The 27427-nt window shown below is 40.5% G+C and overlaps 1 protein-coding gene and 1 non-coding gene across 5 annotated transcripts in view; both read left to right on the forward strand.

Annotated features, from left to right (window-relative positions):
* The first annotated feature begins 395 nt into the window (after positions 1 to 395).
* LOC129628556 (prolyl 4-hydroxylase subunit alpha-2-like) overlaps positions 396 to 27427 on the forward strand; it is a 162900-nt gene continuing 135868 nt past the window's right edge. For all 4 annotated transcript variants that reach the window (XR_008702831.1, XM_055548028.1, XM_055548023.1 and 1 more), the window contains exon 1: positions 396 to 490. The gene's annotated coding sequence lies outside the window, so the exon portion shown is untranslated. The remainder of the gene's footprint in view (positions 491 to 27427) is intronic.
* On the forward strand, positions 12748 to 12819 carry TRNAY-AUA (transfer RNA tyrosine (anticodon AUA)). Its single transcript has one exon. It is a non-coding gene; the product is annotated as a tRNA-Tyr (tRNA).

Here is a 27427-nt window from a genome sequence, read left to right on the forward strand (position 1 = left end):
AACCCTCCCCGCAGCCTTCGCTCCAGCACACTGGCCTACTCAGGTGTTTGTGCTTGCTGGTCCCTCTGCCTGAAAAGTTCCTCCCCAGCGTGGTCAGAGAGTTTCTATCCTCATTCCGTTCAGTCTGACCAAGCCCCATCTTAGACACCTCATCATACTGGCCTTTCAAAACTTCCTTGAATATCTGCATCCTCATTCCCGCCCCCTGCTCTGCTTTCTTCCTAGCACACACCGCCACCGTAACATGACATTCTTATTTGTGTATTAGGTTTTGACTCAACTTGAACGGAAGTCCCCTGAGGGAAGGAAATTTATTTTCCCACGTCTCTATTCGCTTTTCTACCAGCGAGTCTTCCCTCAAGCTAAGTACCCGGATGGGGCGGGTCCTGTGGGTAGTCTTAGGGAAGGGGCGGGGCTTTTGCGGAAAGGGTGGGGCCAGAGGTTTCTGGAAAGGCATTGATCCTGAGGTGCTTGTTCCGCAGTTGAGGAGGTGAGCGTTGGTGCTGCCGGCGTTGAGGGTTATGTAGTCTCCGTAGCCGCTGTTGTTAGGGCTTCTAGCCCGCCTCTCCGTTCAGGCCAGCCCTGACCGAGCAAGGGCCGGCTTGGTGCGTGTGCCTGAGGCACTGTGTCCCCGTGAGGAAGCGCTCACAGCACAGGTGGCGTGGAGGTGGCGCCCTGAGGGAGGGTCGGGGAGCGTCCAGCGCTGTCTAGGACGTCATTTCCAAGGCTGAGGCCACTTTGAACAAGTTTTTAAAATGTTGTGAAGATTTTTTATTTCTCTAAACTCGGGGAAAACTTTTTTTCTGCGTGAAATGTTTGGGGGTTAAGAGAGTAAGTGGAAGGTCACGGGTATTTGGCAAACCCGAAGTTGAGTATTTTAAAGGACTTTTTCGGTGTGTTTCTGAAAGTGGTTTTATAATACTAGCAACCCACTAGGTGGTCTCTTGTTACTGATAATGCTCTCTTTGAAAAGACAGCCTTTTTCTTAGCCTTGCTTCATGAATTTGCAGCCCCTAGCGACTAAGCACAGCCCAGCACAGGCCTCGTTGAAGTCAGGACCAAACCCCTTGATGGGCCCACAGCTGTCCTCGTGTCTGTCTTGATTTCACTGGCAAGCTACTTAAAACTTTATCCAATATTTACTGTCCTCTCACCTCCCATTCTTTATTTTTTGACATGGTAAATCTGCCATAACTAATTCCCTGAAATAGTCTGGTGAGGTGTTAAGGTTCCTCCTAGTGGTCTTACTCGGTAGTAGACACTTTTGACTTTTTCTCATCCAATGAAGGAAAAATAACTTCATGGTTATTGATTTTTCTTTCTTTCCCAGACTCTCTTGCTAACTTTTCTTCGTTGGCTCACATTTCTCCTGTGTATGTCCATGTTTCCTTTTCACAGTACTATACTTTAAAAGGAAGGCTCTTTCTTACTCTCAATGCTGTAACAATCATTTATGTGCTTATGATTTCTTAAACTTCACTCACATCTCTGTCTTGAGTTTTGTTCTAGACTCTTAGGTCCAGCTTCCTAGTGAACATATCTACTTGGAACTTACATATAACTCTGGAATGGGTGTCACAAATTATTCAATGAATGATCATAAATAGGGCCTGAGGTAGGAAAAAAAAAGTTATTGTGGCTATTAACCTTTGGAGTGACAGACCCTCTTGTGAATCTTACAAAATTAAGGACTTTCTCCCTTAAAAGGTGCACACTAATTTTTGCCTATGGTTTCTAAGTTTCCCAGACCTGCTGCAGTTCAACAATTCAGATTTTGAGTTAGGATTTCCTCAAAGGATAAAATGAAAAAGTGTGTTTTCATAGATACGCATCAGATTTACAGCTTTTCTGTGAGAATGCATTGTATTCCAGTCTCCGTTGACAAGTAACTCAAATCAATCCATCACCAGACTTACTGACAGAAACTTGGTCTTTAGAAGTAGAATCAAGAATGATAAGCCTGGAATCCAGAGAAGAGGATTTCCGATTAACCATGTAGATTTTGTGTATCACAGTCCACATGAGATCTACCTTAGCCTGGTCAGAGATCAGGGTCTGATGTAGACCTTTCAGAAAGTGCTTATGAGTGAGAGTGTAGCCTGCTCTTCTCTTCAGAACAGGTCTGAAGCCAGGTGCTTGGTAAAAGCCGTGAGTAAGGAGGCAAGAATGATAGACCTGAGTGAGGGTTCAAGTTTGTTGTTTTATCAGAACCTTCCTTCTTTGATGGTTTGTAGGGTAAGTGATCAGTGATTTCTCAGTTCCAGAGTTACTCCCTTGGTGGTCAGTGAGGGCTGCTTTGAGATTGACCACACTTCTGATTTAGATCTAGTTGTTTCTTCTGTTCTTGTTTTTGGCCATGCTGCTCAACACATGCAGAATCTTAGTTCCCTGACCAGGCATTAAACCTGGGCCCCTGCTTTGGCAGGGTGACACCTCAACCACTGGACCTCCAGGGAAGTCCCAGTGTACACTGTGTTTTGTTTTGCTTTGTTTCTTAATAGAAATGAAACCTAAAGGAACATTAGCCACTTATTTATTTATTTTTTTTCCAAGAAGCACATTATTTTATTTACAGTCCCACTGTTTTATATGTACATTTATGGGCTGTCCAAAAGCACTTCTTTTTTTAAGCAATCCTGGAAATTTTAAATACTCTAAGCAGCTCCTGAAGATCAAGTTGTCAAATTCCTCACCAAGGACAGCCTTAGGTCATCTTCACACTTCCAGATAGTTAAGTATTCAGTTGGCAGCAGTCTATGCTTCCAGCGTCCATCTTTCACCTGCACGGATGGTGATACTCATTTCTGCCAAATTCCGCACCGTGACATAGTTATCAAGATCTACACCTGAAATGGCACTCTCGCGTTGACTTGATTTCACACCACGACATGGTCTGCATACGTGCTGTTACACGGTGAAGCCTTTCCCTTTCACACGCACAAAATCCCCTCATTAGAAATTCCCTGACACACAGTCGATGAAGTCAAAAGCCCCCGCCCCCATCGCCCCGTCTCCTGGCATGGAAAAACGGACTCGGGGCCGCCTGGGGCCTCCTGAGTTCTCAACAACGTGGCGGAGGCCAAAGCAGGCCGCTGCCCTCCACGCGTTCAGGTGCTGGGAGCATTTTGCCTGGCCTAGTTGCGGCAGCAGCCTCCCAAGACTCAGGCAGGCCGCAGGGTCCTGCGCGGTGCCCGGGCCCTCAGAGGGCTGGCTGCGGGACGACCCGAGCCATCCGAATCTCTAGCAAACGAACATCCCCACCGAGAGCCGAGGCCAAAAAGCCATTAGCCACTTATAAACAAAACCTTCTCTTCCATGAGAGGCCAAACCAATTGTCTACTGGTTTTTCTTCTGTCTTTTTGACTCCCCTGGTCCTTCTTTGTCAATTCTCAGTTGTGGCTCAGAATTGCTTTGTAGCCATTTTGCTTTCCTGAAGCATTATGATTTCCAAATACTGCCTATGTATTGACAACTCTTAAATCTTTAATTCCAGCTTTTATTACTCTCTGGCTAGCAGCTATAGCTCTGCTTACAATGCCCACAGGTTCTTCCATGTTAATATATCCCAAACTGGATTCATTATACTTTCCTTAAGTGGTTCCTGTTTTTGTTTTGCCAGTCTTTGTGAATGGCAAACGTAACTGATCATTTCTCCGAGCTACAAACTCCTGTGTGATCCCAGATTCCAGCTTCTCTCCACTATTAATTATAACTAATGTGAACTTTTTTTCCCCATTGTTTTTTTTCTTAATGCACCAGGAAATTGATGATTTGTTTCCATTTTGTTCTTAGTAGTAATAGTAATCTTGGAGTTGAGGTATGTACTTCTCATTTTACCCATGAGAAAAAGAGCCTTAGTTTTTACATTTATTAATTATATAAAGATCGTGTACATTACTGCTAACAATTTAGGCAAAACAGAGTTCAGTTCAGTTGCTCAGGCGTGTCCGACTCTTTGCAACCCCATGAACCAGAGCACCCAAGGCCTCCCTGTCCATCACCAGCTCCTAGAGTTTACCCAAACTCATGTCTTTTGAGTCGGTGATGCCATCCAACTATCTCATCCTCTGTCGTCCCCTTCTCCTCCTGCCCTAAATCTTTCCGAGCATCAGGGCCTTTTCCAATGAGTCAGCTCCTCGCATCAGGTGGCCAAAGTATTGGAGTTTCAGCTTGGAAGCTTCAGCATCAGTCCTTCCAGTGAACACTCAAGATTGATCTTCTTTAGGATGGACTGGTTGGATCTCCTTGCAGTCCAAGGGACTCTCAAGAGTCTTCTCCAACATAGTTCAAAAGCATCAATTCTTTGGTGCTCAGCTTTCCTTATAGTCCAGCTCTCACATCCATACATGACTACTGGAAGAACCATAGCCTTAACTAGAGGGACCTTTGTTGACAAAGTAATGTCTCTGCTTTTTAATATTAATTTAAATTAATTTTTAAAATTTAAAACAGTGGGGCTTCCCCAATGGCTCCACAGGTAAGGAACCACCTACAATGCAGGAGCATTAGGAGATGTGGGTACAATCCCTGGGTTGGGATGAAGACCCCAGAGAAGGAAATGGCAACTCACTCCAGTATTCTTGTCTTAAAAATCCCTTAAACAGAGGAGCCTAGCGAAAAGCCCCAGGAACAGAGGAACCTGGCCGGCTACAGTCCAAGGGGCTGCAAAGAGTCGGACACTACTGAGTGAGCATAGGCACTGTCCAAACTGTAGACACTAGCCACAATTATTAAATTGAAAATAATTCAAATTAAACTAAAAATTCAGTTCCTCAGTTGTATTAACTACATTTCATGTGTTCAACAGCTACTTACCTACTGAATTAAACGGTAGATTTTAGAAATTTTCATTATTGCAGTAAGTTTTATTGAACAATGTCTCAGATATATATCATGCAAATAAGTTATCTTAAAAGAATTTTTTTATTTGGCTGCACTGGGTCTTAGTTGCAGTACTTGGGGTCTTTGTCACAGTCTGTGGGATCTTTTAGTTGCAGTGTGTGAAATCTTTAGCTGTAGCATGCAAACTCTTAGTTGGGGCATGTAGGATCTAGTTCTCTGACCAAAGATTGAACTTGGGCCCCTTGCATGGGAAGCCCAAATGCTTAGCTTCTAGACTACCAGGAAAGTCCCTAAGTTATCTGTTTTACATAAATAAAATCATATTAAACATTGTTCTACAGTTTACTTTTGTTAATAGTATATCTTGAAGATTTTTCTGTTCTTAATATATAGAACTATATTTTTAAATGTATTGGTTTTGTGAGATAGTTCAATTTTATAATTTAGCAATATAATTTTAAAGTTTATATTCATGAACTTATACACTATGTATTCTATTTGGTCTAGTTTATTTTATTAAGTGCTTTGTTTTTAAGATATATCAATGTTATTTTTGTGTCTTCTGTAGTTTGTATAGTTCATTCCTTTTAAGTACTCCATGGTACTTAATTGGATAGAAACTGGTATACCATGGTTTCTTTATGTGTTGTAGTTTTGATAGACATTTGAGTTTCTTCCACTTTGGGAATACAGTAAACTCTGGTGTGAATATTTTTTTTTAAAGGACGTTCTTTTTGAAATTTTAATTTGATTTTTATTTTATGTTGGAATATAGTTGATGTATAGTGTTGTGTTAGTTTCAAGTGTGCAGCAGAGTGATTCAGTTGTACATCTATGCATTCTTTTTCAAATTCTTTTTCCACATAGGTTATTAAAGACTACTGAGTAGAGCTTCCTGTGCTGTACAGTAGATTCTTGTTGGTAATCTATTTTATATATAGTAGTATATATGAATCCCAAACTCCTAATTTATCCCCCCACAGCCTTTCCCCATTGGTAACCATAGGTTTGTTTTCTGTATCTCTGAGTCTGTTTCTGTTTTGTAAATAAGTTCATTTGTATCATTGTTTAGATTCCACATATATGTGATATTATATGATATTTGTTTTTGACTTGCCTCACTTAATATGATAATCTCTAGGTCTGTCCATGTTGCTTTAAATAGCATTACTTCATTTTTTTTATGGCTGAGTAATATTCCATGTTTGTGTGTGTGTGTGCGCACGCGCACATGACGTGCATATATATCTCACATTTTCTTTATCCATTCCTCTGTCAGTGGATTGCTTCTGTTTTTGGTTGTTGACAGTAATGCTGTTATGAATATTTGGGTGCATGTATCTTTTTGAATTAATGTTTTTTTCTGGATATATGCCTAATAGTGGGATTGCTGGATCATATAGCAGCTCTGTTTTTAAGTTTTGGGTTTTTTATTTGTTTCTTTTTTTGTTTTGACTGCCCTCTTTGGCAAGTGGGATCCTTGTTCCCTGACTGGGGATCAAACCTGCATGCCCTGCAGTGGACATGCAGAGTCTTAACCACTGGACTTCCAGGGAAGTCCTTCTGTTTTTAGAGGGACTTGTTTATTGTACTTGCTTATGGTACACATATGTCTATTCAGTTCATGGGAGTGAAATTACTATTTATTTCATGAGAGTGGAATTACTGGATTATTGAAATTTATTAGATTATGTTACTTTATCAGAATAGTTGTATTTTCACTTCACCAGCTATGTGTAAGAGTTCCCATTGCACTGCAGTTCTTAATGATATTTTGTATTTAACAGACTCTTAAATTTCAGACTTTCTGATGGTAGTTGTATCCTATAGTTGTATTTTGTGTTTCTCTGATTGTGCATGATACTGAATACCTTTCATATTTCTGTTGGCCACATGGGTATTTTCTGTTATGAGTTCTTTTTGAGTCTCTAGCACACTTACTATTGAGTTTTTTACTCATTTGTGGGAATTCTTTATGTATTCTGGATACAGGCTTTTTATTGGTAGTAGTAGTTAGTTAGTAGTTAGTATTAGTCACTCAGTCGTGCCCGAATCTTTGCAACTCCATGGACTGCAGCCCACCTCTGTCCATGAGATTTTCCAGACAAGGATACTGGAGTGGGTTGTCATTTCCTTCCTTCTTTTGTTGGTAGTTATGCTATAAAAATATTCTCCTGTTTTAGTGGCTCTTCCTTTCTCTCTCTCTTAATGGTGACTTTTTTGTTTTTTGGGAGAGAAATACCAAGGTTTCTTCCTAAGATCATTCAGCAATAGTAAAATAACAATCAGAAACTACTTTTAGTTTAAGTGAGTTTAGTTGTTCAGTTTCACTGTGAAATATAATCTGTGAAGAGAAAAATATTTCTGTAAATCATGGTCTGTGTAAAAATTAGTTAAGCCTTCTCTGTTCCCTTACGTTGTATTCCAAGTTTAAAGACAGCCACCAGTAAATTGTCAACAAGTATCTATACATGGACATATCACTTAAGTGTTTAGAGCACTGGGTTCTTCAAATAGTAGGAAAGATCTTGTCTTATCTGCCTTATAGAATTTACTGGATGCTCTATCAGTGCTAGTTAATACTTAGAACATGATTAGTCACTTTTAAAGTGCTTCATATCCTGGTTAGACAGTAAGATAACCTGAGTCCATTAGTTATCTGTGTGACTTAGGCAAGTTAACTTAATGATGCTGTGCATTTATTTCCTTCACTATAAAAGTTGGATCACATATCAATTCCATAACTGTGTTGTTACAACAAGTAGTCTATTGTTTAGATAAAACAATTGAGAGAAATTATTTTTTTAAAAAAGAACTAAACATGATTTAGTTTTTCTAATTGGTAAGCTCAAGGGGGAGAGTTCTAAGAACTGTAAAGTTCTAGATGAAATTATAGCATCACCTCATAAAGACAGCCTCTTACTCCTGGTTAGATGTTCTTCTTGAAGTATATTTTGGGGATCGATGTCGATGAGGATGGATTCATGAGTCTGACCTCAGGTTACTGAAAGGGAAATGAGTGGTCTGCCCATTTATTTCAGGGAGCTAAGCATAGATGTCCTTTAGGGAAGACGTCCCTGGTCCTTCAGGCAATGTAAGTCCTTCAACTTCATTCTTTTCAAGATTTCTCCAAAATTTTCAAAATTTTGGTTATTCTGGAGTAACTTATGTTAAGTAATTGTTTAATGGAGGAAGGAGGTCATTTTAGGAAGTGGACCTTACCTATGTCCTCACCAGGTGGAACTGAACTTTTGTAGTAGGCCAAACCATACATATTTCAAGGACTCTGGAAGACTACCTGAACTTTTACTTCCTTCTAGTGTTAGTGTTAGCACTCAATCATATTTAGCCAAGACTAACTTCTGCCTCCAACTCCAGTTACAATACTTTGTAATGAGAACTCCTTTCTCTGCCTTTAAAATCTCCAGTTACTGCCTAATGGGACACTCAGTTGCTACCCAGTCTGTCCCCTATTGCAATTCTTTAATACCAAATAAATGCTTTTTGCTTTATTATTGCCTCCTCTGGTTTATCTGGGTTGACTCTGGGTCCCTTGTGTTTCCATATGAATTTTAGAATCAGCTTGTCAATTTCTGCAAAAATGCCAGCTGAGATTTCAATAGAGATTTTATTGAATCTTTGAATCAATTTGGGAAGTAGTACCAGCTTAATATTAAGCCTTCCAGTCCACAAACAAGGAATGTCTTTTTCATATATAGAGTTTTAAAAATGTCTCTCAGCAGTTGTAGTTTTCAGTGTATAAGTCTTATACTTTTGTTAAATTTGATTCTATATAGTGTATTCTTTTTGATGCTATTGTTAATGGAATCATTTTCTTAATTCCATTTTGTTATGCCATTTTTAACATTAATTTATTTTAACTGGAGGCTAATTACAATATTGTAGTATATGCCATTGTTAATATAGAAAAATACAATTGATTTTGATATATTGATTTTATACCCTGTCACCTGGGCTTCCCTTCTCCAGGGGGATCTTCCCAACCCAGGGATCGAACTCAGGTCTCCCATACTGCAGGCAGATTCATTACCAGCTGAGCCACAAGGGAAGCCCAAGAATATTGGAGTGGGTAACCTATCCCTTCTCCAGGGGATCTTCCTGACCTAGGAATCAAACCGGGGTCTCCTGTAGTATCTGTAGATACCAGATTGAGTTGGTTAATAGTGTAAGAAAAACAAAACTTTATATCTGCTCTCTTGGGGCCTCTGGGCCTGAAAATCAAATTAATATAAAACTGATTAACAGGAGAAAAACATACAGAATTTTAAATGTACTTGAGGGTCCCCATAGGAAAATGAAGATCCCAAAATGGATAGGCCCAAGTTCTTATATACTAGGTTGAACAAAGAATAGAAGGTATGAAAAAGTGAATGAAGTATATGGGGAGACTAAAGGAAGTTAAGAGTTATTTTAACAAGATCTATTTGTACAGATTTCTCTTGGCCTCTATTCCCAGTCTCTGGGAATTAGAGAGTTGCTTTCATCCTGGTATATAGAGGACATCTTTCATGGAGGAGTTTTGTCTCCTGCTTTCCTGAAGAAAAGAGGAGGTCATTAATTTAAATTAAATATGATAGAGTTTCTTTACTGCTGTGCTGGTGAGAAACTTACTGTCAGTCACTATGGGGAGCTCTTTCTTTTTGCAAAGTTTCCATAAAAGTGTAGCAGCCCAACAAGATCCACAGAAGATAGAAGGAAGCCTTCTAACTTTGACTTTGTCCTTGTCATTGCTAATAGTATATGGATGTTTGCTGACTTTCACAGTGTTTCCTTCAGTTCAGTCCAGTCACTCAGTCATCTCCGACTCTTTGCGACCCCATGAATTGGAGCGCGCCAGGCCTCCCTGTCTATCACCATGTCCTGGAGTTCACTCAAACTCATGTCCATCGAGTCAGTGTTGCCATCCAGCCATCTCATCCTCTGTCGTCCCCTTCTCCTCCTGCCCCCAATCCCTCCCAGCATCAGAGTCTTTTCCAATGAGTCAACTCTTCGCATGAGGTGGCCAAAGTACTGGAGTTTTCAGCCTCAGCATCAGTCTTTCCAGTGAACACCCAGGACTAATCTCCTTTAAATGGACTGGTCGGATCTCCTTGCAGTCCAAGGGACTCTCAAGAGTCTTCTCCAACACCACAGTTCAAAAGCATCGATTCTTCGGCACTCAGCTTTCTTCACAGTCCAACTCTTACATCCATACATGACCACTGGAAAAACCATTGCTTTGACTAGACGGACCTTTGTTGGCAAAGTAATGTCTCTGCTTTTTAATATGTTATCTAGGTTGGTCATAACTTTTCTTCCAAGGAGTAAGCGTCTTTTAATTTCATGGCTGCAATCACCATCTGCAGTGATTTTGGAGCCCCCAAAAATAAAGTCTGACACTGTTTCCACCGTTTCCCCATCTATTTGCCATGAAGTGATGGGACCAGATGCCATGATCTTCATTTTCTGAATGTTGAACTTTAAGCCAACTTTTTCACTCTCCTCTTTCACTTTTCATCAAGAGGCTTTTTAGTTCCTCTTCACTTTCTGCCATAAGGGTGGTGTCATCTGCATATCTGAGGTTATTGATATTTCTCCCGGCAATCTTGATTCCAGCTTGTGCTCCTTCTAGCCCAGCGTTTCTCATGATGTACTCTGCATAGAAGTTAAATAAGCAGGGTGACAATAAACAGCCTTGATGTACTCCTTTTCCTATTTGGAACCAGTCTGTTGTTACATGTCCAGTTCTAACTGTTGCTTCCTGACCTGCATATAGGTTTGTCAAGAGGCAGGTCAGGTGGTCTGGTATTCCCATCTCTTTCAGAATTTTCCACAGTTTACTGTGATCCACACAGTCAAAGGCTTTGGCATAGTCAATAAAGCAGAAATAGATGTTTTTCTGGAACTCTCTTGCTTTGTCGATGATCCAGCGGATGTTGGCAATTTGATCTCTGGTTCCTCTGCCTTTTCTAAAACCAGCTTGAACATCTGGAAGTTCATGATTCACATATTGCTGAAGCCTGGCTTGGAGAATTTTGAGCATTACTTTACTAGTGTGTGAGATGAGTGCAATTGTGTGATAGTTTGAGCATTCTTTGGCGTTTAAACAATGACAATTTTCTGTTTCTGTGCCACACTTAGATTCAGGAATCTGTGACTGAGAATCCTAGTACTCTTTTTGGTGTACCATAGAACCATCATTTCTGAGGCCTTATTCTTTCTTAGGGGTGCTGCATGTAAGTGTAGTATTCAGTTCTCTTAACTAGACTTTTGTCTTTTTCCCCTCTCTATTGACCTTTTGTCTGTTTTGAGAAGTTGCACAGTTTCTGTTCTCATCAAAAGCTCTGAGCATGAGTTCACTTAGATTTTTACAAGACAGGAGCAACAGTTATTTCTGATTATCTTCTTTTGTGAAGAAAAATAAAACAGTCTAAGGGAATAGGAAAAAGTCAGTTTTCATTCCAATTTCAGAGAAGAGCAATGCTAAAGAATGTTCAAATTGCCATACAGTTGCACTCATTTCACATGCTAGCAAGATAATTCTCAAAATCCTTCAAGCTAGGCTTCAATAGTATGTGAACTGTGAACTTCCAGATGTACAAGCTAGATTTAGAAAAGGCAGAAAAACTAGAGATCAAATTTCCAACATCTGTTGAGTCACAGAAAAAGCAAGAAATTCCAGAAAAAAATCTGTTTCATTTACTACACTAAAGCCTTTGACTGTGTGGATCACAGCAAACTGCAAAATTCTTCAAGAGTTGGGAGTACCAGACCACCTTACTTTCCTCCTGATTAACCTGTATGCAGGTCAAGAAGCAACAGTTAGAACTGGACATGGAACAATGGTTTGGTTTGAAATTGGGAAAAGAGTATGTCAAGGCTGTATATTGTCACCCTACTTATTTAACTTATATGCAGAGGAAATCAACCCTGAATACTCATCGAAATGACTGATGCTGAAGCTGAAGCTCCAATACTTTGGTCACCTAATGCAAAGTGCCAACTCATTGGAAAAGACCTGACCCTGGGAAAGATTGAAGGCAGGAGGATGAGGGGGTGACAGAGGATGAGATTGTTGGATGGCATCACCGACTTGATGGACATGAGTTTGAACAAGCTCTGGGAGTTGGTGAAGGACAGGGAAGCCTGGCGTGCTGCAGTCCATGGGGTCGCAAAGAGTCAGACAACAGCAGCAACACATGGTGGTATGTAGAAGAGTGGTAATCACTCAACAAGTGCCAGCTACTATTATTAAAAGGTTAGAGAGGGAGAAGTAGACCAAAGGCGGAATTTAGGCTAACAGCAACATAAAAACAGACACTTTTTATGTTTACGAAACAAATAATGACTGTAGTTTTCTTTATTGAAATGATGGCTGTGTGCCAGTCACATTAAATCTGTTATTTAATCCTCATTACACTAACCACATGCAGAGTGAAAAACAGAACTTAGAAAGGTAAATTATCTCGTCCAAAACATCACAGCTAGTAAATGGATAAACTCTCTTACTCCATAGTTACCACAGGATATACCTATATTGTATTTCTTCTTTGAGGTGAATTTTAGAAATATCATAGACTCTCTTTGAAACTTAGAGGTGCCCTTAAAAATCATGATATCCAGTTATAGCATTTTGTTGATGAAGAAATTTGTCCTTTGAAAAGTGAATAATTGATCTGTGTTTCCTGAGTCTGAATGTTCAACTTTCTTATTATGTACTCACATATGTTTTTGCTTATTTTCCCAGTTAAATCGGAAACTTTCCAGGACATGCTCTCCTTCTTTTGACCTTGAGGACCAAATTTAAATAAAGACAGCAGAGTAATCTGTGAAGTCTAGAATTATGCCTTGCCTGTTCTAGCATATTTTTCTTACTGAGCTGTACCATTTCTGAATGTCTGGACTTCCCTGGTGGCTCAGATGGTAAAGTATCTGCCTATAATGCTGGAGACCCAGGTTCAATCCCTGGTTCGGGAAGAGCTCCTGGAGAAGGAAATGGCAACCCACTCCAGTATTCTTGCCTGGAAAATCCCATGGAGGACGGGGGAGCCTGGTAGCCTACAGTCCATGGAGTTGCAAAGTCAGACATGACTGAGCAACTTCACTTTCACCATTTCTGAAGACTATAGATTTTACCAGCTAACGGATTGGACTTGGCTTTTTAATGAATTGTGTACTCAGCTTTGATCATTTTGTTTCTAGAGTGAACTGTTTAGTTTCGAGTATCATAGCATGCTTCACTTTAGGTTCCCAGCAACCAGCTTATATGGATCATCCTGGTGTTAAAAAACTGCTTGACCTACATTTGGTTACTTCCCAACTGGTTGCGGAGAAGGCAATGGCACCCCACTCCAGCACTCTTGCCTGGGAAATCCCATGGATGGAGGAGCCTGGTAGGCTGCAGTCCATGGGGTCTCAAAGAGTTGGACACAACTGAGCGTCTTCACTTTCACTTTTCACTTTCATGCTTTGGAGAAGGAAATGTCAAGCCACTCCAGTGTTCTTGCCTGGAGAATCCCAGGGATGGGGGAGCCTGGTGGGCTGCCGTGTATGGGGTCGCACAGAGTCGGACACGACTGAGTGACTTCGCTTTCACTTTCAACTGGTTGCTCCCCTCTAGTGCTTGGTTTCCTGAAGAGCATATCATCAGACAGTTTCCTTTAAACTTTCACAGTATAAGTCAGTTACTATGGCTTGTGTTGTGTGTGTTTGCATATGTGCATTCATTTGTATTAATCTCCTCACATTAGTCAGTCTTTTTTCTAACTGTAGTGGTCCAATTAATGTTACTGCCTGCCTTACAGTTGCTGGCTTCTGGAATCTTGAAACTCCAAATGTCTGTGCTAGTGATGGCCTCGTTTGGTTTTCTGGGCTACACACGGGCTGAGATCTTCACATCTGCTGGTATGCACCAGGGAAGGTTGTATTCTATGCAAATGAGTCTTAGTTCCCAGCATCAGGTTGGCCGACTTATTCTCTATCAGGGTGGAAAAGTCTCATCCACGTGTTTTTACCTGTGACTAGGGGACAGTGAGAAAGGAATTTCCAGAAATTAACACTTTTTGTTTTAGAGGCCATTAAGGAACTGACCTGGAGAAGAAAATGGCAACCCACTCCAGTACTCTTGCCTGGAAAATCCCATGGATGGAGAAGCCTGGTGCGCTGCACTCATGGGGTCGCTAAGAGTTGGACATGACTGAGCGACTTCACTTTCACTTTTCACCTTCATGCATCGGAGAAGGAAATGGCAACCCACTCCAGTGTTCTTGCCTGGAGAATCCCAGGGATGGGGGAGCCTGGTGGGCTGCCATCCATGGGGTCGCACAGAGTCGGACATGACTGAAGTGACTTAGCAGCAGCAGCAGCAGCAGCGGCAAGGAGCTGACTGCACATTGCCCAAAGATTTTTTCTGGGAAACGTGTTTGTGGTGTGTACCCTTTCTGTGAGGTCTAGATATTCTCAGAACCTTTAGGAATGCTCAGGTACTTTTTGTGGAGTGTCACAAAAGTGATTCCACATTAGTGATTGTTTCCCAGGTGGTGCGGTGGTGAGGAACATGCCTGCTAATGCAGGAGACGCAGGTTTGATCCCTGGGTCAGAAAGATCCCCTGGAGTAGGGAATGGCAACCCTCAGTATTCTTGCCTGGAAAATTTCATGGACAGAAGAGGCTGGCAGGCAGCAGTCCATGGGGTTGCACAGAGTCATCCATGTTTGAGCATACATGCATAATGATTATAGGTGGTGTACATTATATGACTTGAGAATCCAGTCTCCTCTTTTCTTCCTCACCTGAAACTTCAGAGTTCATTCCTATGTATTGAAGTGGTTTTATCCTCCAGGATTTCCATGCCCCACATGATAAGATTAGCTGTATGGTGAAAGGATGAGATAAAGGCCCTTCCCTGATGACAGAGTTCACTGTATGGATCAAGTGTTGAACATCCCTCTGGAAGTGTCTTTCTGTCTTGGAGCCAAAGGCTAGAACAGTGTGACCATCAGATCTCCTTAAGCTCCTCAACTGAGTGATCCAGAAGGAGCTTCTCTCTTCTGGCTCAGGGGACCCAATTTTCATTGGAGCTTTTGTCCCAGTGAAGCACGCTGGGAAACCACTCGTCCAGCTCTGATGGGCCCTTTCTTCTATCCCCTTGTAGGGCGCATGGCTAGGTTGATTTCTGTGGAAGAAGAACTGGTCCAGGCTCTGAAAGAATACATTGTTTTGGCTGAAGCCAAACTGTCTATGATGAAAAGGTAAAGATAATTCATTATTCCCACAGTCTAGGATCTTGCCCTTATTCTCCAGGTGTAGAAATTCACATGAATATGGTCCTCTAGCATGCCTAACAGAAATAAATGCAAATCTTCTTTGAAGGGACACCCTTTAAATCCAGGCCACATAAGCCCTAGTGCTTTCCCAAATAATCTGCCTGCAATGTGGGAGAAAGTGAAAATGAAAGTCACTCAGTTGTATCTAACTCTTTGCAACCTCATGGACTATACAGTCCACGGAATTCTCCAGGCAAGAATATTGGAGTGGGTAGCTGTTCCCTTCTCCAGGGAATCTTCCCAACCCAGGGATCAAACCCAGGTCTTCCTCATTGCAGGTGTATTCTTTACCAGCTGAGCCACCATGGAAGCCCAAGAATACTGGAGTGGGTAGCCTATCCCTTCTGTAGAGGATCTTCCCAACCCTGGAATTGAACTTGAGTCTCCTGCACTGCAGACAGATTCTTTACCATCTGAGCTGCCAGGGAATCCCAGCAATGTGGCAGACCTAGGTTCAATCCCTGGGTCAGGAAGATTCCCCTGGAGAAGAAAATGGCTACCCACTCCAGTATTCTTGCTTGGAGAATTCCATGGACAGAGGAGCCTGGAGGGCTACAATCCATGGAGTCATAAAGAGTTAGACATGACTGAGTGACTAACACTTTCACTTTCACATAGGCCTTGCTGCTGAGTTCACAATTCTAAATTTCAAAACCTATTCACTGTGTCAGCAGAAGTAATAGAAAACAAAATTGAATTTAGACACCCAAGAACTTGAGATAATAGAGGCATAAGATATTTAAAATGAAATAGAAAACATAAGAAAGCAACAGAATTCATCAGAAGACCATGCAGATTTGAAAAGAACCAAATATATGTTCTAAAAGTTAAAAGCAGTTCTTGAAATTGAAGGCTCCCTGGATGGGTTAAATAACATGTACCAGTTATTAAGCTACCCAAGAGACATCTTGGATTCAGACTTACCCTTCTATTAATATATTCTGCTTTGGTCTTGGAGATGGGAGTTGGCAAACTTCATTTCTCTTTTATTAGTTGGCTTCCTGTCAGTTTCTGCCAACTGGAGGGCACTAAAAGTAGAATGAAATGCAACAGGAAGAAGTGACCTGTACTTTTCCTGTTTTGCTTGCCATTCCATGAATGTCAATCCATCAGTAGTTGTAAACTTCAGCATTAATAGGTGTTCCCTGTTTTTTTTCTCAGTCTTCTAGACGTAGTCATAGTTTGTGTTCATTGATGGCAGTTTCATCAAGTCAGTGCTCTTACTTCAAAGGCTTGAGTCCCAGACCTTTGGAGCCTCCCTCTCCAGCTCCAGAATTAGTCAGACAGCATTGTCTTCTTCAGAAGTCAGTGTTATAGTTCTGCATGGTCCCTGGGTTTAAACCAAAGTCCTCCTTAAACCTTTTTCCTTGTTCCCCTAGTTGTAGGGGTAGGAGTTGCTTCTGCAGTTACTATCATTATATTACTTCAGTGTTCCTTTTCTGTTTTTTCATTTCCTGTAGTGAGTTCTCTTTGATTCAGTGGTGTGTTCCACAAAAGATACAGAGCAGACTAGGCCAGCTAAACGAAGAATAGATATCCCAGAGATTTGCCTGGAGAAGTCAACCAGACATAAAAGGCCACATACTATATGATTGGATTTATATGAAATGTTTAGACTAGGCAAATACATAGAGACAGATATCAAATTAATGGTTGCCTAGGGCTGGGCAATGGAGGAGGCAATGGCAACCCGCTCCAGTACTCTTGCCTGGCAAATCCCCTGGACGGAGGAGCCTGGTGGACTGCAGTCCATGGGGTCACTAAGAATAGGACATGACTGAGAGACTTCACTTTCACTTTTCACTTTCATGCATTAGAAAAGGAAATGGCAACCCGCTCCAGCATTCTTGCCTGGAGAATCCCAGGGATAGGGGAGCCTGGTGGGCTGCCATCCATGGGGTCGCACAGAGTCAGACATGACTGAAGCAACTTAGCAGCAGTAGCAGCAGCAGGGCTGGGCAGAAGAAAGGAGAGTGAGGAGTGACTTCTAATGGGTATAGCATTTCTTTATGGGGAGATGAACATGTTCTGCAGTTCATGGTAATGTACAATTCTGTGAATATACTAAAAACTACTTAGTCATACACATTAAAGGATTAATTTTCTGGTATGTAAATTATATATCAATAAAGCTGTTATTTTAAAAAGTGAGTTCACTCAGGTTTACATATAAGATAAAAGATTCCCAATTATAGTGAATGAGAGATCCTGTTTACTTCATCAAGGCAAATATGTTGACAAAATAACATTTCAATGAAAGATTCCATTGAGTCTTGAATTTCCTGGTCAGGATAGAACTGCTTGGCAAGCAAGAAAAAGCCATTATTTTTCACAAATTTACCTTTTTTTACTTAGATGCTGTACTGTTTTTAATATGCATTAAAAATAATATTGTAGAAATGAATCTGAATATAATAGTAATCACAAGAAATGAAAGCGCATTAAACTTAGAAGTTAAAAGAGAAATAATCACTTACTTATCAGATATTCATAGAGTGCATAAAACTTTATGCCAGGCTGTATTGTAAACACTTGGGACATAAGTGAGTAAAATAGACAAAAATTCCCATTCTCAGAAACTAACATTCTAGCTGAGGAAAAGAAGCAATACAATATACTGGATAAGTATGTTATATAGTATGTTAAAATATTAACAAGTGCTATAAAAAAAGAAAACTAGAATAAGGTAAACAAGCCTGAAGTTTGCTGCAGTTTAACTGATACATTCTCATATTCTGAAAAAAATTTAGCTATATCATGTTTACAAAAGAGACAGAAAACCAAAGAATACAGAAAGGTTAAATAGTAAAAGAATTGTAAAATATACTCCAGGCAATTGTTTTTAAATTTGTATTTATTTATTTATTTTTGGCCGTGCTGGGTATTTGTTGCTGTGCGTGAGCTTTCTCTAGTTGTGGTACACAGGTTTCTTACTGCAGTTCCTTCTCTTATTGCAGAGCACAGACTCTAGGGCATACAGGCTTCAGTAATTGTGGCGTGTGAGCTCACTAGTTGCAACTCGGACTCTAGAGCGTGGGCTCAGTAGTTGCAGCACACGGTCGTAGTTGCTCTTGGCATGTGGAATCCTCCCGGACCAGTGATTATCTCCTGCATTGTCAGAACCACTGGACCACCAGGGAAGTCCTCCAGGCAGTTATTAAAACCAGTATGGCAAGTTGATACCAGACAAAATGATCTTTAAGGCAAAAAATGGTATTAGGGATACTAAATTTGTTTGGGTGTATTATAATATGTCATACAAGTACTAAAGTATAAACTTTGGAGAATTGTAAAGCCATAATTATTGTGAGATAAATTTTAACATATGCACACAGTCATTGATAGATCAAGCAAATTAAAACACATTCAAGTAGTAGATGATTTGAATAGCACAATCAAAAAGCTTGGTATACTGAGTGCGTGTAGAACCTTGCTTGCTCATTTCAGCTGCACATAGAACATAAAAAAAACTCCATACACACTAGGTCATACTTCACCTTTAAGAATATGTATCGACAGACTGTTTTCCAATCACCATTCCATGAAATTAGAAAGCAACAAAAATAACTTTTAAAAGTTCATGTTTAAAAAGATATATATGTGTGTGTTTATATGTGTGTGTGTGTATGTATATATATATATATGTAATGAATCAGTAATGATACCATCATAGAAATTAGAAAACATTTAGAGTGGAATGACTAATAAAAATGTATCAAATCTTGAAGGATGCATCTATATTGTCTTGGAGGGATATTTATAGCCTAAATTCCACAGGGAGAAAGGCTGAAATTAATACGGTTAAGTTTTATGAAAGTAAATGAAAATACTGCATTGTATTTTAAGGTTCAGACTGCAGTCATTTTATTTTTTAATTGTAAAACTGGTTTTACAAGGATGAAAGTCTCATCTATGTTTTGAATGTTAAGAGAATCTTTATAATTCTTTCAGATAGTTTTGTTGATTAGCATATGAAAACATACTGCCTTGATTATCAGGAAGCTAACCAATGTCTGACAATTATAGTTTACATCTTTAATGAGCATATACCCTTTCTATAGCAATTCTTTTTCTTTTTCTTTTTTTTTTGGTTGTGAAACCTCTTAAAGCATTTTTTTTTTTCAGTTTCATATTTTTGGAAGTGAAGTTCTTTGTTTTGCGCCCTCTCCCACTAAACAGTGAATACCACTTTTTAGTCATCTTTAAAAGAAAGTATTTTGAAATAAATGTTATAGTCCCAAAGTTATAAATTAAACATACTTTGGAATTACTGAAACAAACCTTTCAATATGTAATGACAAGATAAACGATAAGTATACATGTAAGTTAAATTTTGTAAGAATAGACATTAAAGATTTGGTAAACCTTTCCATTGTTGATCAAACTAGTTGTGATTGTAACATGACTTATATTTTCAGAATACCTTTAAGAGCTCTGCTGTGCTTTCAAAGTTTGTTCAGAACTGTAGGTTGCCAACCTCTGATTCCATTTAAACTTTCCTACACAAATATGGAAAACTCAGCAGTGGCCACAGGACTGGAAAAGGTCAGTTTTCATTCCAGTCCCAAAGAAAGGCAATGCCAAAGAATGCTCAAACTACCGCACAATTGCACTCATCTCACACGCTAGTAAAGTAATGCTCAAAATTCTCCAAGTCAGACTTCAGCAATAGGTGAACCATGAACTTCCAGATGTTCAAGCTGGTTTTAGAAAAGGCAGAGGAACCAGAGATCAAATTGCCAACATCCACTGGATCATCGACAAAGCAAGAGAATTCCAGAAAAACATCTATTTCTGCTTTATTGACTATGCCAAAGCCTTTGACTGTGTGGATCACAATAAACTGTGGAAAATTCTGAAAGAGATGGGAATACCAGACCACCTGACCTGCCTCTTGAGAAATCTGTATGCAGGTCAGGAAGCAACAGTTAGAACTGGACATGGAACAACAGACGGGTTCCAAATCAGGAAAGGAGTACGTCAAGGCTGTATATTATCACCCTGCTTATTTAACTTATATGCAGAGTACATCATGAGAAATGCTGGGCTGGAAGAAACACAAGCTGGAATCAAGATTGCCTGGAGAAATATCAATAACCTCAGATATGCAGATGACACCACCCTTATGGCAGAAAGTGAAGAAGAGCTAAAGAGCCTCTTGATGAAAGTGAAAGAGGAGAGTGAAAAAGTTGGCTTAAAGCTCGACATTCAGAAAGCTAAGATCATGGCATCCGGTCCCATCACTTCATGGCAAATAGATGGGGAAACAGTGGAAATGGTGAGAGACTTTATTTTTTTGGGCTCCAAAATCACTGCAGATGGTGACTGCAACCATGAAATTAAAAGATTCTTAACTCCTTGGCAGGAAGTTATGACCAACCTAGATAGCATATTAAGAAGCAGAGACATTACTTTGCCAACAAAGGTCCGTCTAGTCAAGGCTATAGTTTTTCCAATAATCATGTATGGATGTGAGAGTTGGACTATAAAGAAAGCTGAGTGCTGAAGAATTGATGCTTTTGAACTGTGGTGTTGGAGAAGACTCTTGAGAGTCCCTTGGACTGCAAGGACATCCAACCAATCCATCCTAAAGGAGATCAATCTTGGAAGGTCTGATGCTGAAGCTGAAGCTCCAGTACTTTGGTCACCTGATGCGAAGAGCTGACTCATTGGAAAAGGCCCTGATGCTGGGAAAGATTGAAGACGGGAGAAGAAGGGGACAACAGAGGATGAGATGGTTCGATGGCATCACCAACTCAATGGACATGAGTTTGGGTAAACTCCAGGAGTTGGTGATGGACAGGGAGGCCTGGCGTGCTGCGATTATTGGGGTTGCAAAGAGTCGGACGTGACTGAGTGACTGAACTGACACAAATTGAGTTAGCCACTATAGGGTTTACAGTTTTCTGTTTCTACAGTGAGCCAGTCAAAGAGTTGGAAATTTGACAGGGAAAACCCCAAGAAAGCAGAAGAAAGGAAACCATTCAGATAAAGTAGAAATTAATGAAGTCAGAAAAATAAAAGATGCAGTTTAGAGAATCATCAAAACTGGAAGTTGGTAATATTTGGAAATGTTAGCAAGATAATCAGTCCTCTGACTGGGATGGTCAAGAAAAAAAGAAAGGAAAACAATATTAGAAGTAAAAACTGGGACATAGCTCTACATACAGTGAGGTTAAAAATAAATGCATAGTGTGAGTCACGGGATTAAAAAATGGGTAAAGGAGTTGAATAGACATTTCTGCAAAAAAGATACTCAAATGGCCAACTCACATCTGAAGATGTGCCCAGCATTACTAGTCATTAAGGAAATGCTAATCAAAACCAGCCCTGGGATTTCTTTGGAAGAAATGATGCTGAAGCTGAAACTCCAGTACTTTGGCCACCTCATGCAAAGAGTTGACTCATTGGAAAAGACTCTGATGCTGGGAGGAATTGGGGGCAGGAGGAGGAGGGGATGACAGGATGAGATGGCTGGATGGCATTACTGTCTTGATAGACGTGAGTTTGAGTGAACTCCGGGAATTGGTGATGGACAGGGAGGCCTGGGGTGTTGTGATTCATGGGGTTGCAAAGAGTTGGACACGACTGAGCGACTGAACTGAACTGAACTGAACTGAATCAAAACCACAGTGAGATACCACGTCACATCTATTAGGATGGGTACTATAAAAAAACAAAGCCAGAAAATAACAAATATAGGCAAGAATGTGAAGAAATTGGAATCCTTGTGCACTGTTGTTGGGAATGCAAAATGATGCTGTCCCTATGGAAAACAGTATGATGATGCATCAAAAAATTTTAAATAGAATTAGCATATGGTCTAGTAATTCCACTTCTGGTATACCCAGAAGAATTGGAGGCAGAGTCTCCAGGACTTATATCTGTGTTTATAGTAATACTATTCACAGTAGTCAAAAAGTGGAAGGAAGCCAAATGTCTATCTACAGGTGAATGAATAAACACAGTTTGGTATAGACATACGATGGAATTTTATTCTGCCTTGAAGAAGAAGGAAATTCTGGTACATCCTGCAGCATGGATGAACCTTAAGAATATTGTGCTAAGTGAACTGAGCCAATCATAAAAAGACTAATACTGTATGATTCCATTTATATTAGGTATTTTTACAGTAGTCAAATTCACGGAAGCAGAAAGTGGAATGATGGTTGAGGGGACTGCAGGGAAAGAGTAAAATGAGTTGTTGGTTAGTGGATAAAGAGTTTTAAGTTTTGCAAGATGTAGAAGTTCTTGACATTGGTTGTGCAGCAGTGTGAATATATTTAACACTGATGAACTGTACACTTGAAAATGGTTAAGATGGTGGACTTCCCTGGTTGTGCAGTGGATATGAATCTGCCTGCCAGCACAGGGGACTTGGTCCCTGGTCCGGGAAGATCCCAAATGCCATGGAGGAACTAAGCGCGTGCACACCTACTGAGCCTGCGTGCTGCAGCTGTCAAAGCCCTTGTGCTTAGAACCTGTGCTCTGCAACAAGAGAAGCCACTACAATGAGAAGACTGTGCACCCAACAAAGAGTAACCCCCCGCTTGCTGCAACTAGAGAAAGCCCAAGCAAAAGCAACAAAGACCCAGTGCAGCCAAAAATAAATAAGTAGATTAAAAAATTTTTAAATGGTTAAGATGGTAAATTTTGTAAGTATTTTAGCACAATTTAAACTTTTAATTAATATTAATTTTAAGATTATGAACAACTGTATGCTAATAATTTTGAAAAGTTAAAATGAAGTAGTATCTTAGAAAAATATAAATTACCCAAACTGAAGACATGAGTAGACCTATGATTATTAAAGACATTAATTCTGAAGTTTAATACTGCCCCCAAAAGATAAAACCATTGTTGCTTTGGTTCCCACATTCTTCTTTCAGCCCTTCTTATCTCTGCTAGTGAGAGCAGTGAAGGAAGAGTTCATGGGTCAGTGCATTGGAGCCTGTGTCCCTTCTCTATGTGTCCCCTAGCTACTTGGAGCTTTAAATTCCTTTGCTTATACCAACCCTCTGCTTTAGTTAGTCTAATCTCTTTAGTTTTTCCTCATTCTCTATTTTGAAATGATATAGTTTCCTCTTGGAAAGTTTCCATTTCATTTATTTTTCCTCTTATCCATTGTTAGGGTTCATTTAAAATCTTAGCTGATCAAAGGACTTGATGAGACTCTAGCAGGCTGTCCTTACTAGCCAGCCCTTGAGGGTTCATGCTCAAAAAGTATGGATTTGACATTTCACATGCTTACTTTGAAATTGCTCATTTTGCCCTGTCCTGTTTTGGACTTTACCTATTGTCACCTGTTTGATATATTACCCCTGGTATCATGGATGATACCTGGATAGTTGGGGTGTGAATCCAGGGTTCTTGAGATTGGAGGAGAAGGAGATGGTTGCTCCATTAAGAATGCTCACCTCTTCAGCTAAGCTGCTGATGACCACACCCGCTTCTGGACTCTATGTCTGCTTATTGCTTCTCTAGGGTTCTGATTATACCCTGGAAGGCCAGTTCACAGCACTCTTCCTTAACTATATACTCAGCTGTCTGATTTATTAAGATACATGAATAGTTTCCTGGATATCTTAAGTTTCTTGTTTCTCAGATAAGATTGAGAGGTATTTTTGGAATGATGACAGTGATTTCATCACCTCTCCTCCATTTATTCATGTAACATGTAACAAATATTTAGTGAGTAATTATCATGTGCCAAACATTATTTTTGGAGCTAGACTACAGCAGTAAAAAACCAGCAAACAGGACTTCCTTGGTGGTTTACTGGTTGGGAATCTGCCTGCCAATGCAGGGGACACAGGTTCGATCCCTGATCCAGAAAGTTTCCACACGCAGCGGGGACACTAAGCCCGCAACACGCAAATACTGAAGCCCCCTTGCCTAGAGCCTGTGCTGTTTAGTAAGAGAAGCCACCACAATGAGAAGCCTATACTATGTGACTAGAGAGTAGCCCCTGCTTACGGCAACTTGAGAAAGCCCATGCACAGCAATGGAGACCCAGCACATACATAAAGGAAAAAAAAAAACACAAAAAAACCCCCACCACCACCAAAGAAAAAAATAATTCTAGCCCGAGTAGTGTGGGGAGACCAAAAACTTAGCATATAAGTAAATTATATTGTAGAAAGTGTCAAAAATCATGGGAAAAAAGAAAAGTAGAGCCGGGTAAAGGGGATCTGGACTTTCAGAAGCAGGGACTATTTGTGCTACTAAATCAGATATGCAGATGACATAACCCCTATGGAAGAAAGTAAAGAAGAACTAAAGAGCCTCTTGATGAAAGTGAAAGAGGAGAGTGAAAAAGTTGGCCTAAAGCTCAACATTCAGAAAACTGAGATCATGGCATCTGGTCCCATCACTTCGTGGCAAATAGATGGGGAAACAGTGGCTGATTTTATTTTTTGGGGCTCCAAAATCACTGAAGATGTTGATTGCAGCCAGGAAATTAAAAGATGCTTACTCCTTGGTAGGAAAGTTATGACCAACCTAGACAGCATATTAAAAAGCAGAGACATTACTTTGCCAACAAAGGTCCGTCTGTCTAGTCAGTGGTGTGGTTTTTCCAGTAGACATGTATGGATGTGAGAGTTGGACTGTGAGGAAAGCTGAGCGTCGAAGAATTGATGCTTTTGAATTGTGGTGTTGGAGAAGACTCTTGAGAGTCCTTTGGACTGCAAGGAGGTCCAACCGGTCCATCCTAAAGGAGATCAGTCCTGGGTGTTCATTGGAAGGATTGATGTTGAAGCTGAAACTCCAATACTTTGGCCACCTGATGCGAAGAGCTGACTCATTTGAAAAGACCCTGAGCTGGGAAAAATTGAAGGCAGGAGAAGGGGACGACAGAGGATGAGATGGATGGCATCACTAACTCAATGGACATGAGTTTGGGTGGACTCTGGGAGTTGGTGATGGACAGGGAGGCCTGGTGTGCTGCTGTTCATGGGGTTGCGAAGAGTCGGATGGACATGACTGAGCGACTGGACTGAACTGAAATAGGATGGTCAATATAATCCTCATCAGGGAAGTGATATTTAAGCCATACAGTGATGTGAGGAAGATAGCCAAATAGCAACATCTATAGTGAAGGTCCTAAAGGAGGAGTTTGGTGGGTTTAGAAGTAGTGGAAAGCCAGAATGAGGAAGACAGAGTGAGCAAGAGGGAGAGTAGTAGAAGAGGTCAGCAAGACAATGAAGGGCCAGATTATGTAGGACCTTGTGAACCATGGAGGCTAATTTTTACTGAGTGATACTGGCAGTTTGGGAAAGATTTTGATCAGAGGAGTAGCATGTGTATGCACGCTAAGTTGTTTCAGTCGTGTCCGACTCTGCGACCTATGGACTATATAGCCTTCCAGGCTCCTCTGTCCGTGGGATTCTCCAGGCAAGACTACTGGAGTGGGTTGCTGTGCCCTCCTCCAGGGGATCTTTGCAACCCAGGAATTGAACCCATGTCTCTGGTGTCTCTTGCATTGCAGGCAGCTTCTTTACCCACTGAACCACCTGGGAAGCCCAAGGAGTAGCATGGTTTGCTCTTAATTTTTTTTTTTTACTGGATGATAATTGCTTTACAGTGTTGTGGTGGTCTCTGCCATATATCAGTGTAAATCAGTCATAATTATATATATATATCATCTTCCTCTGTAGCCTCCCCCCTGACCTGCCCCATATTCCACCCTCTTAAGTTGTCACAGAGTACCAGCCTGGGCTTCCTGTGTTGCAAGCAGTTTCCTGCTCTTTATCTGTTTTACACTTGATAGGGTGTGTGTGTTTGTGTGTGTGTGTATAATATATGTAAATGCTACTATCCTCAGTTTGTCCTACCCTCTCCTTACCCTGCTGTATCTGTGAGACTGTTCTCTGCTTTTGTGTCTCTGTCGCTGCCCTGCAAATAAGTTAATCCTATCGCTGCCCTGCAAATAAGTTAATCAGTACCATCTTTCTAGATTCCATATATATGTGTTAATATATTTGTTTTTCTCTTTCTGACTTAATTCACTCTGTATAACAGGCTCTAGGTTCATCCACCTCACTATTACTACTCAAATGGTTCCTTTTAATGGCTGAGTAATATTCCATTGTGTATATGCACAACTTATTTATCCATTCATAGGTTAATGAACATCTAGGTTGCTTCCATGTCCTGGCTATTGTAAATAGTGCTGCAGTGAACATTGGGGTGCATGTGTCTTTTTGAATTGTGGTTTTCCCAGGTATTTGCCTAGTATGCTATATGCCTAGTATGCTAGGTCATATGGTAGTTTTATTCCTAGTTTGTTAAGGAATCTCCATACTGTTCTCTGTACTGGCTATACCAGTTTACATTCCTACCAACAGTGCAGTTGGGTTCCCTTTTCTCCACATCCTTCTGCTCTTATTTGGAAAGGATCTCTCTAGATCTATATTGGGAATAGATTTCTCTGTTGGGAAAGTTATTGGAAAAAATCTTAACAGAAAATGTGGTAGCTTGGACCAGAGTGGTCATGACAGAGTTAGTGAGACGATGTTATCCTCTAGTGTAATTTTGAAGGTAGAACCATTGTTATTTCATGATGGAGTAGAGAAGGAAAGAAAGAACATGAGAGCAAATCTGGGATTTAGCCTTAAGAGTTAGAAGAATAGAGTTAACTGACATGGGGAAGTGAGTGGGTGGAGCATGTTTGAGGGCAAAGATTGGCAGTTAAATTTGAGTTATGTATTATGCTTCTCAGAGAAGGCAGTGGCACCCCACTCCAGTACTCTTGCCTGGAAAATCCCATGGATGGAGGAACCTGGTAGGCTGCAGTCCATGGGGTCACTGAGGGTCGGACACGACTTCACTTTCACTTTTCACTTTCATGCATTGGAGAAGGAAATGGCAACCCACTCCAGTGTTCTTGCCTGGAGAATCCCAGGGACGGGGAAGCCTGGTGGGCTGCCGTCTCTGGGGTCGCACAGAGTCGGACACGACTGAAGTGACTTAGCATAGCATTATGCTTCTAAGTAGGGATGTCAAAATCATACATTAGCATTATAAACAAAATTAAGATTATAAAAAAAATTTAATTAGAGATACTTTTGGCAGACAATAATAGCTTCAACAATGAGGAAAATGTAATATTGCATATAAAAAGAAATCCTGCAAAGATCAGGCAGTTTTAGGGCTGCTTGATTGAGAGCCTCAACCATGTTATGAACTCAGATTCTTTTCATCTCTTCTGCTAGTAATGTATCTGCTTCTCCTCAGTTTAGCTTTCTCTGATTCAAATAT

Source organism: Bubalus kerabau, chromosome 1 (genome assembly GCF_029407905.1).
Source record: "Bubalus kerabau isolate K-KA32 ecotype Philippines breed swamp buffalo chromosome 1, PCC_UOA_SB_1v2, whole genome shotgun sequence".
NCBI classification, from domain to species: domain Eukaryota; kingdom Metazoa; phylum Chordata; class Mammalia; order Artiodactyla; family Bovidae; genus Bubalus; species Bubalus kerabau.